The sequence below is a fragment of the Erythrolamprus reginae genome, chromosome 5 (assembly GCF_031021105.1).
Source record: "Erythrolamprus reginae isolate rEryReg1 chromosome 5, rEryReg1.hap1, whole genome shotgun sequence".
Classification (NCBI taxonomy): Eukaryota; Metazoa; Chordata; class Lepidosauria; order Squamata; family Dipsadidae; genus Erythrolamprus; species Erythrolamprus reginae.
In genome coordinates this window covers 34720807-34733467 of record NC_091954.1, presented here as the reverse complement: position 1 = coordinate 34733467, position 12661 = coordinate 34720807, and positions in this window count along the sequence as shown.

Here is a 12661-nt window from a genome sequence, read left to right as displayed (position 1 = left end):
AAATCACTCATTTAGCATTGCAATATATCAGTTGTTTGAAATTGACCAAAAAAAACCAAAACCCTGCGGAAACAAAAACCCGGATCCTAGTACATACTTTATCAACTTTATGAGAAGGCTGAAGAAAAAACTTGGCTGATGTTCTTTTGAAACTGTATGTTGAAACGAGTCCTTTGGCACACATATTCAAAGGAGAAACAGTTTGTCAAAATGGAAATTATTTTCTTCCAAGTGCTCTAAGGTGTATCCCCAATCAAAGATGCCGCAGCCGTTCTATAAAAGTGAATGAAGCAGCAGGATACACGTCTCAGCTTTTTTTAAAGGAGAAAACTGCTGTACTATTACAATGAAATTTCTAAGAAGAAAGAATATACAATTTGAAGAGTGTGGAACATAAGACTGCAGGAAAAACCCAGTTTGAAACTACAGTAATGTTCTTTATATTATAACCATTTCAACACAGGTAGTTACTCTGCAATATTAACAATGAGTGGGTCTTTGGAACTGTTCTTTAGGACTTTTAAGGAAAAAATGGATTTTTGCTGGATATTTCAAAAATTAATATTTTTGAAACAGATTCACGTAGTTTCTAAATCTTATCTCAGAGGTAAAGCTTATCAAAATGTTTGCCTATTTTGAAATGATAGTTACCTTAAGTTTTTCTTACAAGCTATCTCATCATACATGACATGTAATTTTTTTTGTGTAATACTTAAAAGGAAGCTAATTATTTTTTTGAAATGTTTTATGACTTTTAGAGAACGCTGTTACCAAACAGAACGCAGTAGTGAATAACTTCATGTTCTTATCTGAAATTTGCCAAATCTCCTAGGTTAGCCAATGGGAAAAATTAATTAAACCTCTAATACTCTTTGGTTTTAAAACAATGCCTATCCCAAATCTTCAAGTAAACAATTCAAAATCAGAATATATCTGATTTCTACCACTTGCCTGCTAGTATGCCGGTTGTATGTGAGAGATAAAAGTCACTTTTTTGCATGACTGAAGTTGAAGGAAAGTCAGAATAAAATTTCATGAACATTTGAGATAGGGCTAGAGAGCTCCATCTGTTTCTATATCAGCTTCTCATAAATTGGTTCACATTTTATTCTTTTCTTATTTTCTACATTAATCTGCATTAAAAGCAACTCCCTCTGAAAATCCATATTTATATATCCATTCTAAATATAATTATTAATATATTTTCTCTCAGAATATGGATTTCTAAATATATTAGATCCTAAAAATAAATATTTAACCACTGCACCACCACGGTTCTTATAAGTGTTTATAAGCTATGGTATACACTATAGGTCTAATTGCTATTGTTATTGCTAATGGATCAAGGTGTTTTTTAATAGGGTGGAAAATATTTTAGATGGAGAAGGAGCATTATTCTCTACATGAATTTTCATACATTATCCTTCACTCCTTTTTTATTGGGAGAAATATATCTGTTTTAGGATGAGCAGAATTCATCTTTGAGGATATAACATAATGTTGAAAGGTAATGATATACCTGTGATATATTTATCAATTCCTAATCAAGACAACACTGAAGTAATGAATCACGTATTGGAAAGTTATAACACTAGCACTACCTTTTCATAATCTCTGAGTGGAAAGTATTTTTTATGGGCAATCATTTTCTAAATTCCAAAGATGAATAGAAAAAAATGTATCTCTTAAATTCCTCATGAGTACAGATAAGAATATTCTAAATCCCATGACTGCTTTAATAAGCTTTGCAAAAACTATTCCTTTTAAACTTAACTTCCTAAATGAAACAATTTTCTATTCATCAAGTAAAATTCTAATCTCCATACTATTGTTGCTATCAAATATGCTTTTTAAAAATTAGATCAACATATGGTGCCTCTTTGGTGTGCTACAGATAAATCTCATGGGTTTAAGGAAGCTTGCAAAATAATATTTTAACATTTTTTGGAAAGTGTGATTTTTCCTTTCCCCCCAAGAACCTGCCAAATGCTTCAAGATCTTCACTGCTGAAAGATTTAATCAGTTTATGGGGAATATCTTTGCTTGTTAAGCTTTTCTGTTCTACCGAACATGTTTCTTGGTATCAACATGTTGGCTTTGGATCATAATATACTGATCCTGGTGGGGTATTTCCATCCAAGTTTAATCATCTTTATTGCAATCATGAATTGGAATCCTCTGTCATCAGAAAAATTAATATATCAATTTTAAATATACAGTATATGGTACTTTATTGTGGTGATCATTTTGTTTTTTACTTTTGAGTTTTTTTCAACTTCCTCCATCTTACAAGGGAGAAAGTGAGGCTGCAAATATGGACCTAATTTAAATTAATGAGAAAAACAAGCAACCCAGTGGGAATTGAAACTGTTGTGGACATGTAGGAGGTTGAGCAGGCTACTCTCTTTCATCCACCATCCTATTTTCACTAGTCCACACTGCCCAATGAATAAAACCTATAGCAGTATTTCCCAAACTCAGCAATTTTAAGATGTGTGGACTTCAACATATTTATTGGGGAGTTCTGAAAAATGAATTAAATGCTGGAGAATTCTGGGAGTTGAAATCCACAAGTCTTAAAGTTGCCAAGTTTGAAGACCTCTGGTTTGGGCCATGCTGCTAGATTCATCATCATCATCACCATCAATCATTTCAGCCATTGTCATTGTCCATCACTGCAGGATGAAGGCCTCTTCTCCATGTTTCTAACCAATACAATCTTGTGCTTTCTTTTGCCAATTGGATCCTCAATATTTGCTGATGTCAGCGATCCATCTTGTTTTAGGTCACTTTTGTGAAAGATAAGATAGAAAGACCTGTACATGGATTAGAGAAAAAATGAAACTAAGTGATATCATCAAGAGAGTAAAATAATTGAAATGGAAATGGGCTGGTCACATAGCAAACGGAATGAGCAGTGATGGGCTCCTATGGGTACAGTCAGGTACGCAGAACCGGTAGGAAAAAAAATGATTTTTTTTCTTTTTTTTTTCCCTTCTGGGCTCTGGGTATGTTTTTCCTATCACAATAAATGAGGTTGAATGTGTATAATTTGAGAAGAGCTGTGTGTGTGTGTGTGTACATACACATACAGTTTAAACAGTAGATAGTGTATATTTTTGTGTGCCTGTGTGTAATATGTATGTACAAATATGGCATATATACATAGAATTAAATAGTATATTTGGGGATGTTCAGTAATAGTAAATAGATAGGGAAGTTGTATCTCTTTGAGGCGAGAAGCCAGGCACCCTAACCCTAACCCAAACCCTTGACATGAGTGACATCACATTGGCCACCTTTAAGCTAGCCACATGACCTTTAAGCCACCCCCGGTGACATGATCATCAAGCCACTCCCACCTGGTCATGTGGCTGGCAAGCCACACCGACAAAATAAGCCACATCCACAGTGTGGTAGTAAACTTTTTTGCAGCCCTTCACTGGAATTGAGGTTAGGTGGACCATGCAGGATTGTGGGCTGGGTTTTTTTAAAAAAAGGATTTGATTCTAATGTTTACCATAAATATAGTAACAATATACACACCCTGCCAAAATGGAGAATGACTTTCATGAAAAATTATTTGTGAAAAAAATTAGACTAATCTTTGAACACATCTAAAACATATTTGAAATTCCAATTCAGTCTAACTGCTTACAGTTAGTATCGGTATTCAATAATTGGTACTGAATCTTGAATGTTAAATGTGATTGAGTCTTTCTTTGAGTTCTGCAATAGTTGCATGTCATATAGACTGCAGCAAGCTTTATTTTCTCCTCCTATCAGCCAAATCAAGGAAGGAAAAGAAAGTGTCTCTATGTAGAAATTTAGCTAAATGCAACGTTTCCTTACTAGAAGTAAATCTCTTAGGTTATTAATGTCTTTTTTCTCATCCAGTGAAGACCTATAAGGGATTAACCAGTTTATTTCATGATCTTGAACATCTTAATGGCTTTGATAATATTTTTATGCTTTCATCAGTACACTCTTTCCTCTTTTTTCATCCCTAGCTATTTGCCCTATGTGTTGTTTTGTCACTTGAGGACGTTTACAAAAAATAGGTGTAAGGCAGACAACAGAAGAAAATAAATAGCATTTTCAGATGATCAGCTCATTCTAGGATTGAATAAAAAGTAATAGTTGTCATCTATTTTTTTACAAGTTGTCAACAGATGATGCTACTGATGTGCTGGAAGCTCTGTGGTTTGTTTGTTTTTTACTTCTTTCTATATATCTGTAAATTAATACATATTTCTCACTTTTAAAAAAATTGTTTGACAAGAACTCACATAAAGCATTATTTCCAGAAATAGCTGACCTTGCCAATGAGCCATGCCAACAAGTCTCCCAGCTTACAAACAACAGTGTTCAGAGCACTTTAATGATTAGTAAGATATTACTTTTTAAAGTGCATAAAGGACATTTTATTCACGGTTCAGCACAATTTAGATTCTTTGTTCAATCATTTGGAGGCTACTATGGTTTTCTGTTCTGCTTCCTTCCATCTCTGGAATGATGGCGAACCTTTTTTCCCTCGGGTGCCGAAAGAATGTGGGTGCCCACACCCATAATTCAATGCCTGGGTAGGGCAAAATCAGCTTCCTCAGCCCCGTGGAGGCCCTTTGGAGGCCAGAAATTGCCTGTTTCCCAACTTCTTCTGGGCCCAGTAGGCTTGTGTTTTGCCCTCGCCAGGATCCAAAGGCTTCCCTGGAGTTGGGTGAGGGTAAAAATGCCCTCCCCAATTCCCCGGGAGGCTCTCTGGAAGCCAAAAACGCCCTCCCAGAGCCTCTGTGCAAGCCGAAAATCAGCTGGCTGGCACACATATGCATGTTGAAGCACAGTAAGATTTTAAGGTTTTGTATTGAACCCACATAGTTCGGTATGATAACAGATTAGGCAAGTAGCTCAATTTTCTTTAATTGCTATAAAAGTTCAGTTCTAGATAATGATTAAAATGATTAAAGCGTTTATGGGTAAAAACATACTATTTATTATTTCCTATTTTAAAAGTAATTAAGGTACTATAGAAGGAAGGAGAATAAAAAACTATTAAGTATTTAATAAATATTGCATAAATATACTACCCCCACTGCGTCCCCCCCCCATAGGGGCAGCAGCTCATTACTGGGTTTGCCCACTATGCTGTTTTTATCCCATTTTCTCACCCCACAAAAAGTAAAGCTACAACAGGCAATCCAATGCTACCATACCAATGAAACCATACTACCTATAGATTCAAACTAAGCTTCAAATTAATCACAATCTAGTCTCATTGTCATGAAATTTGGAACTCCCTTTCAAAAATGCCTGCCATCTTTGAATCTGCTTTTGGTGAACCTCACACCCCCTAACAACCACATCAAACACTTTTCTTATTGAACTGCTATTGATGTAATTTCTTTTTTCTTTTTTTTTAAGGGTAGCAGGCTGTTGCTAATGTTCCCTAGCATTCTTACTGCCCTCGCAATTGCTTTGAAATAATTACTCAGGTAGATCTGTCCTTTTCCTGCAGATAAGAATAAAGCCATATGCACACAAAAGATCCACACACGGCCGTACGCAGAAGCCAAAATTCTCCGAGTTTTCGGAGAGGGGCGGCATACAAATCCAAATAATAAATAAATATAGAAAGGCTCCCACTTCAGCCTTTTTCCTTTTGATCTGCTAAGATCTCTTGAGCCTTGGGTGGCACCTGGTTTAATTTGTCGTAATTGGCCCCTCTCATCTGAAACCCACAGATCCATACACACCCAATTCATTCAATCTCCATTCTATTATTATCCCTTCTACTACTATTAGATATTACTTAATATCTATTATTGTATTGTTTTATTTAGTTTCCTAGTATAATTTTGATTGCTTATTTAGTATCCTATGACTATCACTAAATATTGTATCTTATGATTCATGATGAATGTATTTATGATTACTATGATCATGATTTATCACTTATATCTTTTATGTACACTGAGAGATTATATCCCGAAGACAGATTCCTTGTGTGTCCAATCACATTTGGCCATAATATATTGTGTTGTGTTGTGTTCTGTTGTGTTCTGTCTATTCTATTCTATTCTATTCTATTCCCTTCCCTTCCACTCCACTCCACTCCACTCTATTCTACTCCAATCCACAGATCAGAAAGGACTGTAACAGTAACTGAATTTACACATGCCTGGGATAAACATATATCAATCCTAAAATAAAATATTATATAAGGGCAGACTAGATGGACCATGACTTCTTTTTCTGCCATCAATCTTCTATGTTTCTATGACTGCTAAGGCCACAAATTGAATTGAATTGAATAGAATTTTATTGGCCAAGTGTGATTGGACACACAAGGAATTTGTCTTGGTGCACATGCTCTCAGTATACATAAAAGAAAAAGATACATTTGTCAAGAGTCATGTGGTACAACACTTAATGATTGTCATAGGGGTCAAATAAGCAATGAAGAAACAGTCAATATTAATAAAAATCTTAGGATACAAATTGTACACAGAAGGACTGAGCTCCTACCCTACCATATCTCAGCCAGGCTTAAGTGATACTTTTGTGAAATATCCTTTATGGCTGCTGCACATTTATAGAGGTTTAGTTGCATCTGCGCTCTGAGTAAATGGGAATCTCCCATCAACTGTCTGGCCCCTTATTAATGTGATTTAGTTCCGAATACATTTAAAATGTTTTGAGTTTGATTTTTCTCTTTTCAGAAGCAGCCTGAAATTAACCCTCTGTTCTTTTCTTTCCTGCTTGTGTTTTTATATATCCATGTATTTTCATCTCATAAATATTTAATGGCATTGTTTTGATTTTGGCTGAATTAATCCAAGAGAAGTGATTACTTCATGTTGTAGGGACAGATAACTGAAATGAAGCAATAAATTGCCAGGTGAGTCAGAGAGCAATTTTTTTCTAAGACTTGTGATGATCACAGATCGTTGCCTCTACCTCTTATATCTTGGGCCTGTTGCTCTTCAATAATCCACCTGTACAAACTATCAAACACATTCCTTCTATACATTCTTATCTATAAATTTTACTGAGTTTAAAGAAACAAGTGTTCTCTTCAATAGGAGACAGCGTTCACACATTACTTTAGCTACATTTCTAATTGTAACTATGGATTCATTTCTTCAAGGCTACATATGTTCTCACATTTTACAAAACAACATCTCAGCACTTCCTTATCAGCTTAAATTACATTCCAATTTAGCTTACAGAGACAAAACAATTTAGTTTATAAAAACAAAGCTTAATCTCTTTTAAATTCTGCTTTTATATCCTTGCATGGGTATGGTAGTTGTAGTAGTTGTGGTTATTGTAGTAGTTGTGGAAGTTATGTAGTAGTTACATGTAGTTGTATGATAGTATTGAAGATGGTTTGTTATCTTGGTTAATAGTTAAAGAGTTTGTGATATAGAATAAAAGTTTATTTAAAGAAACATTTTTGCTAAGAAGAAAAGTAAAGTATATTTCTTATAAGAAAGCCTGTTGCAGTGTTTTCATTCTTTGAAGACTTCAGTTGCTTATAGTTTTTGATCTGTGGCTAGTTGGTGGGGCTACTTTCCGTATTCATAACTCTTAACAGGTTATGGGCCCAGTCCAATCCCAGACCTAGAGTAGATAGAATAGCCCAGAACGAAGGACCAGTGTTCCTGTGTTCCAGTGTTCCAGTGTTCCTGTGTTCTTGTCCTGAGGAAGAAGACAGAAGACTAGGTTGGCAGAAACCAGGATTGGTGGCCAGAGCTGATGGGAGTTGAAAAAGCAAGTAGAAGATAAAGTTTGGCAAAGAGACGAGTTTCTCTGTGAGAAAGAGAGAAAAATGGACAACTGTCTGAACTGTTTATCTGTAAGAATTACAGTATAGTATATTTCTTACAAGAAAGCCTGTTGTAGTGTTTTCTTTGTTTGAAGACGTCCGTTATTTATAGTTTTTGATCTGTGGCTAGTTGGTGGGGCTACCTTCCACATTCGTAACTCTAAACATAAGTGACATAATTTGTTGTAGTTGTCCTGTTCAGTGTTCTCCAAACTGGTCTCCTTTCAGAAAATGAAATTCAGAACAAAATTATGTGTTGAGATTATTAAATCTACATGCTGAATATTGCTTTCATGCTGCTAAACATCTCTCTTTGTTTTTATACTATCCAACACATAACATAAGGGGGGGATCAAACATATTGTATAATAAAGGCATAGGGGAACAGCAGTGGTGGGTTTCACTTACCTTTGCTATAAGTTCAGGAACTGGAGTGCATGTGCCCGTGACACTTCTGCATATGCGCAGAACGTCTGTGATGATATCTGGGCAGGTGGGTGGAGTCTCCTGCCACCGTTGCTATCGTTTTGCCCGAACTGGGGTGAACTATAGAAACAGAGTATGTGGGGAACAGAGTGTGGATTTTGCCTAGAAATGAAAAAAAAGAAAGAAAGAACAGTGGTTTTATAAGTTATAACTATCTTGGAACTAGTTTACCAACAGTTTATTAATGCCTGCTGGAAAATCTGCTATTGATTTTAAAAGGCTTTTGCTGAGTCTTCATTATAATATTTATTAAACAGTTAATAGCATATTTTTATTCTTTCTATGAAAACCTCACAGCTGGCTCCAAGAAGAGTATAACAATGTATAGATACTGGGCTTGATGGACACAATCCTCTATTCTTTCATTGTTTTCTTTTGACAGAAAAAAGCTTTGCTATGGATACCTGGGTTGCATTAGATATCTATCATCTAAAAATGTTCTCTATCCAGATACCTCCTTGGACATATAGGATATAGCAGCAATTATATATTCTTCGAATCCTAATAAAATAAACTATTTGCAATAATTTATTTTCTAGAATAACATAAATCCATAAGAGAAATGGAGTGGAAAAAGTCCCAATTATTAGTAGCCATGTTAAGTGTCATTAGTAACTAGCCATGTTAAGAAAGGAAAGGGGGATGTTATATTATTTATTCTAAGAAGAACTGCTGAAAACACCCAGACCCTATAGATCAAATATTATCCCAACCCATTTGTTTTTCTTTGAACTGTCTTGACTAAATAAGCAAAAGTCATAAATTCTTCCCAATTTACTCACATTGTAGTGCTCCCGGTACGCTCCTAGTGATTGGGGGCATGCACACATGCATCTGGCATGCGCACGTCAGCACGTCAGCACAAGATTCAGCTTCTGCACATGCACAGGAAGCAAAATCTCACACAAGGACACTCACACATGTGAAATTTCACTGATTTTCGGGGATTTCTTTGCTTCCGCGCATACGCCGAAGCCGAATCTCTCTTGTGTTTATCTGTGCACACATTGGGGATGCAGAGATGCGTGCCCATCTCCATTTTTCCAACTGGGACTGCTTACCGGACCATCCATGTAGCAGCCCACTACTGCACCCATGCAGCGCAGCACTAAGCAAACCGGCAATGGAGAAAACTGGAACCTACCTCCAGTATAAAGTCTCTAGAATCCAGAGATTGTACAGGCTGCTGTTATATCTTTGGTCATAAGAGTTTACTGATCATTGTTTCAACTGTACACTATCCAGAAAGGTATTTACAGGAGAAACTGAATAAATATTCATAAATGTATATAAACTATTTGCTCAAACCAAGGTCATTGGTATGCATCAGAAGGAGGAATTCACAAAAATTCCATTCTCACCACTTAGTAATAAGCTGCATTTCAGCAGTTCAAGTTTCTTGCCCTCCTTGCGATTTCTATTTTTTCTTCCACAATTTGGAAGTATTTCAACGAGATAGCACATATGCTCCCCCCCACCCCAGGGGGGGAACGCAGCATCAAAATGTTGCTTTCATCATTCTGAAATAGTGGTGAGCTCCTGGATATAATTGCATTTTAATGAATTACTCATCGTGTTACTACCTGATTTCTTTACTACTAACATATTCTTTTTCCTGCATATATTAATCAACAATATAGTAGCAGAGTTTGAGTAATACAGAGTAAGGTTTATGTTTCTTTCAACATCAGTTTCTCATGTGCATACAGCTGCTGTTGCAACTGTTGTAGGAATATATATATATGATTTGAGGTTACAAAATGCCTCAAATTCAATTTCTTGATAATTGATATGTTTTTATTGGAAAGCCAAGGAACAGATGATTGCCTAAGAAACAGAATACATGTAATTAGGCAGGAGATAATTTGGTACCCTGTTTGTTACAATGTTTGATAGCATGTATTTTGGCCATCAGAAACAGAAGGCAAGTGAATAATTATTCATATTGGTGTTGTGATTCAGCCTGAGGCTCCTCAGGGACCGGCTGGAGCTCTGCCGGATCCATGCCCAGAGGAGGAGGACAGTGACCAGGAGGGGGAGGACCAGGCAGACGGGGGAGAGGAACGTCAGGAAGAGAAGGAGGGAGAGCAGCCTGAGACCCCCGGGGGGGCCTTTCCCCAGCTAGTAGCCTGGATTCATTGGATGAAGACGCACAGGCTATAATAGACATGAGGCAGAGACGTGCAGCTCAAAGAAGGGGCCAATTAGAAAGATATTTCCATCCCTGAATTGGCAACAGCTGGGTTTGGGTGTGGTTCTCCTCAGCTGGGTTGAAAAGGCAGGCCCGCCCTTACAGTCTTGTGGAGAGTTATCAACTGGGAGTCCTGTGACCTTGCTTTGATTCTTGGCGTCTCTGATCTTGGCTTGTGGCCTAGAAGGCTGAAAGACTTGGGGGAGGCGTGGGTTTTATTATCTCCAGTGTTGTTTTTGCCAGCAAGAATCCTGTTTTATTGCCTGGCCTTTGTGAAACCTCTGTGAAGCTTCATAGTGTTCCTGTCTGTAAGAACAGTTTTTGTTACCTGTGTTTGCTTTCCAGTATATAAATTGCCTTTGCTTTTTACCAGTGTGTCTGGATACTCTTTTTGGTTGGTGTTGGCGTCTGGGGGGACCCAGACAGAACAATTGGGAATGATTTTTAATTACTGGTATTCATTTTTGCAAAGATTAAGATATTATGTCCATTAAGGTAACATGGAACATGCCATTCTTAGGTTTTACAAATCAAAAATAAGCCCACAAGTTTGTTGATTATGTTTTAATATAGGGAACTATAATCTGCTCAAGGATTTTGCCAATATAAATGTCAAGCTGACAAGCGAGTAACTTGCCAGGTCCTTCTTCCTGCCTTTTTTAAAAAGGTCAGGACAATATTTGCTGTCCTCCAGTCTTCTGGGATCTTCAGGGGAGATTTGGGATAGATAGATAGATAGATAGATAGATAGATAGATAGATAGATAGATAGATAGATAGATAGATAGATAGATAGATAGATAGATAGTGTCAGGCCTGAGTCTTCATGTGGAGTTTAGAGAGTTCAGCCTGACACAACACAAGGGGGGATGGGAGGGGTAGTGAGTAGTTAGAAGGGAAAGATTCCAAAGATTCCTTTCTCCATGCCAAGGCCACCGTTTGTTCTGCCTCAACTGAAGAGAATCAGAATTTGTATGTCAGCGTTCTAAATAGCATCTGAGAAATAAAACAAGTCCCAGTCCATTTCTCTCAGAGTTTGATTTATTAACAGAACCATGTTAGCTATGCCATTGTCATTCTGATTCTGAGTACTTCCCAGAATCCCAGCTAGGTTAAGGTTTATCTTACATCCCACACACCCACAAGTTCATCACTTGAGAGCCAGTCTGTGTCCAAGAGCTTATCAACTTCTTCTTCTCTTCAGTTGAGGCAGAACAAACGGTGGCCTTGGCATGGAGAAAGGAATCTTTGGAATCTTTCCCCTCTAACTACTCACTACCCCTCCCATCTCCCCTTGTGTTGTGTCAGGCTGAACTCTCTAAACTCCACATGACAGATGATAGATAGATAGATAGATAGATAGATAGATAGATAGATAGATAGATAGATAGATAGATAATATCTGTATATTTGTATATACATAAATATAAATAATATTTATAAAATATGTAAATTTGTGTGTGTGTGTGTGTGTGTGTGTGTGTGTGTGTGTGTGTGTGTGTAAAACATATTTTTGCTGAATTGAAAATGAAGGGAGACTAGTATGGATCTATTTAGAGGTTATTTCCTCTCATCAAATTGTTGTTTCCTTTCCTCAAATCCCAGTGAGCCATAACCTCACTGGGATTTGAACCTGCAGCTTAAGGCAGAGAATTAACCTCTAGGCCACAGGATCTCCTACTTTCAGTTTTATACCACACAGACACACACACACACATATTTCAGAGTCAAACTTTAAATAACAAACTAATATAAAAGGGGAAATAATGAAGGAATCACAAGCAAATTAAAAATGTCAAAACATACAACAAACATATGTATAACAATAGAAACATAGAAGATTGACAGCAGAAAAAGACCTCATGGTCCATCTAGTCTGCCCTTATACTATTTCCTGTATTTTATCTTAGGATGGATATATGTTTATCCCAGGCATGTTTATTATATAAATTTAAAAAAATTTCCACGGGTTTTTTCTTCTGCACCTACACAAAAGCTGAGTTTCTGGCACTGCATATGTGTCCCCATCTTGGTTTTGGATTTATTTTTATTTTTTGTGCCATGCATGTGTGCATGTGCAAAGTGAGCACACTGCCACAAAGTGTGGCCACATGGTGTGGGAGAAAGTGAACCAGCAGCGAGGTAAGTTAGAAGAACCCA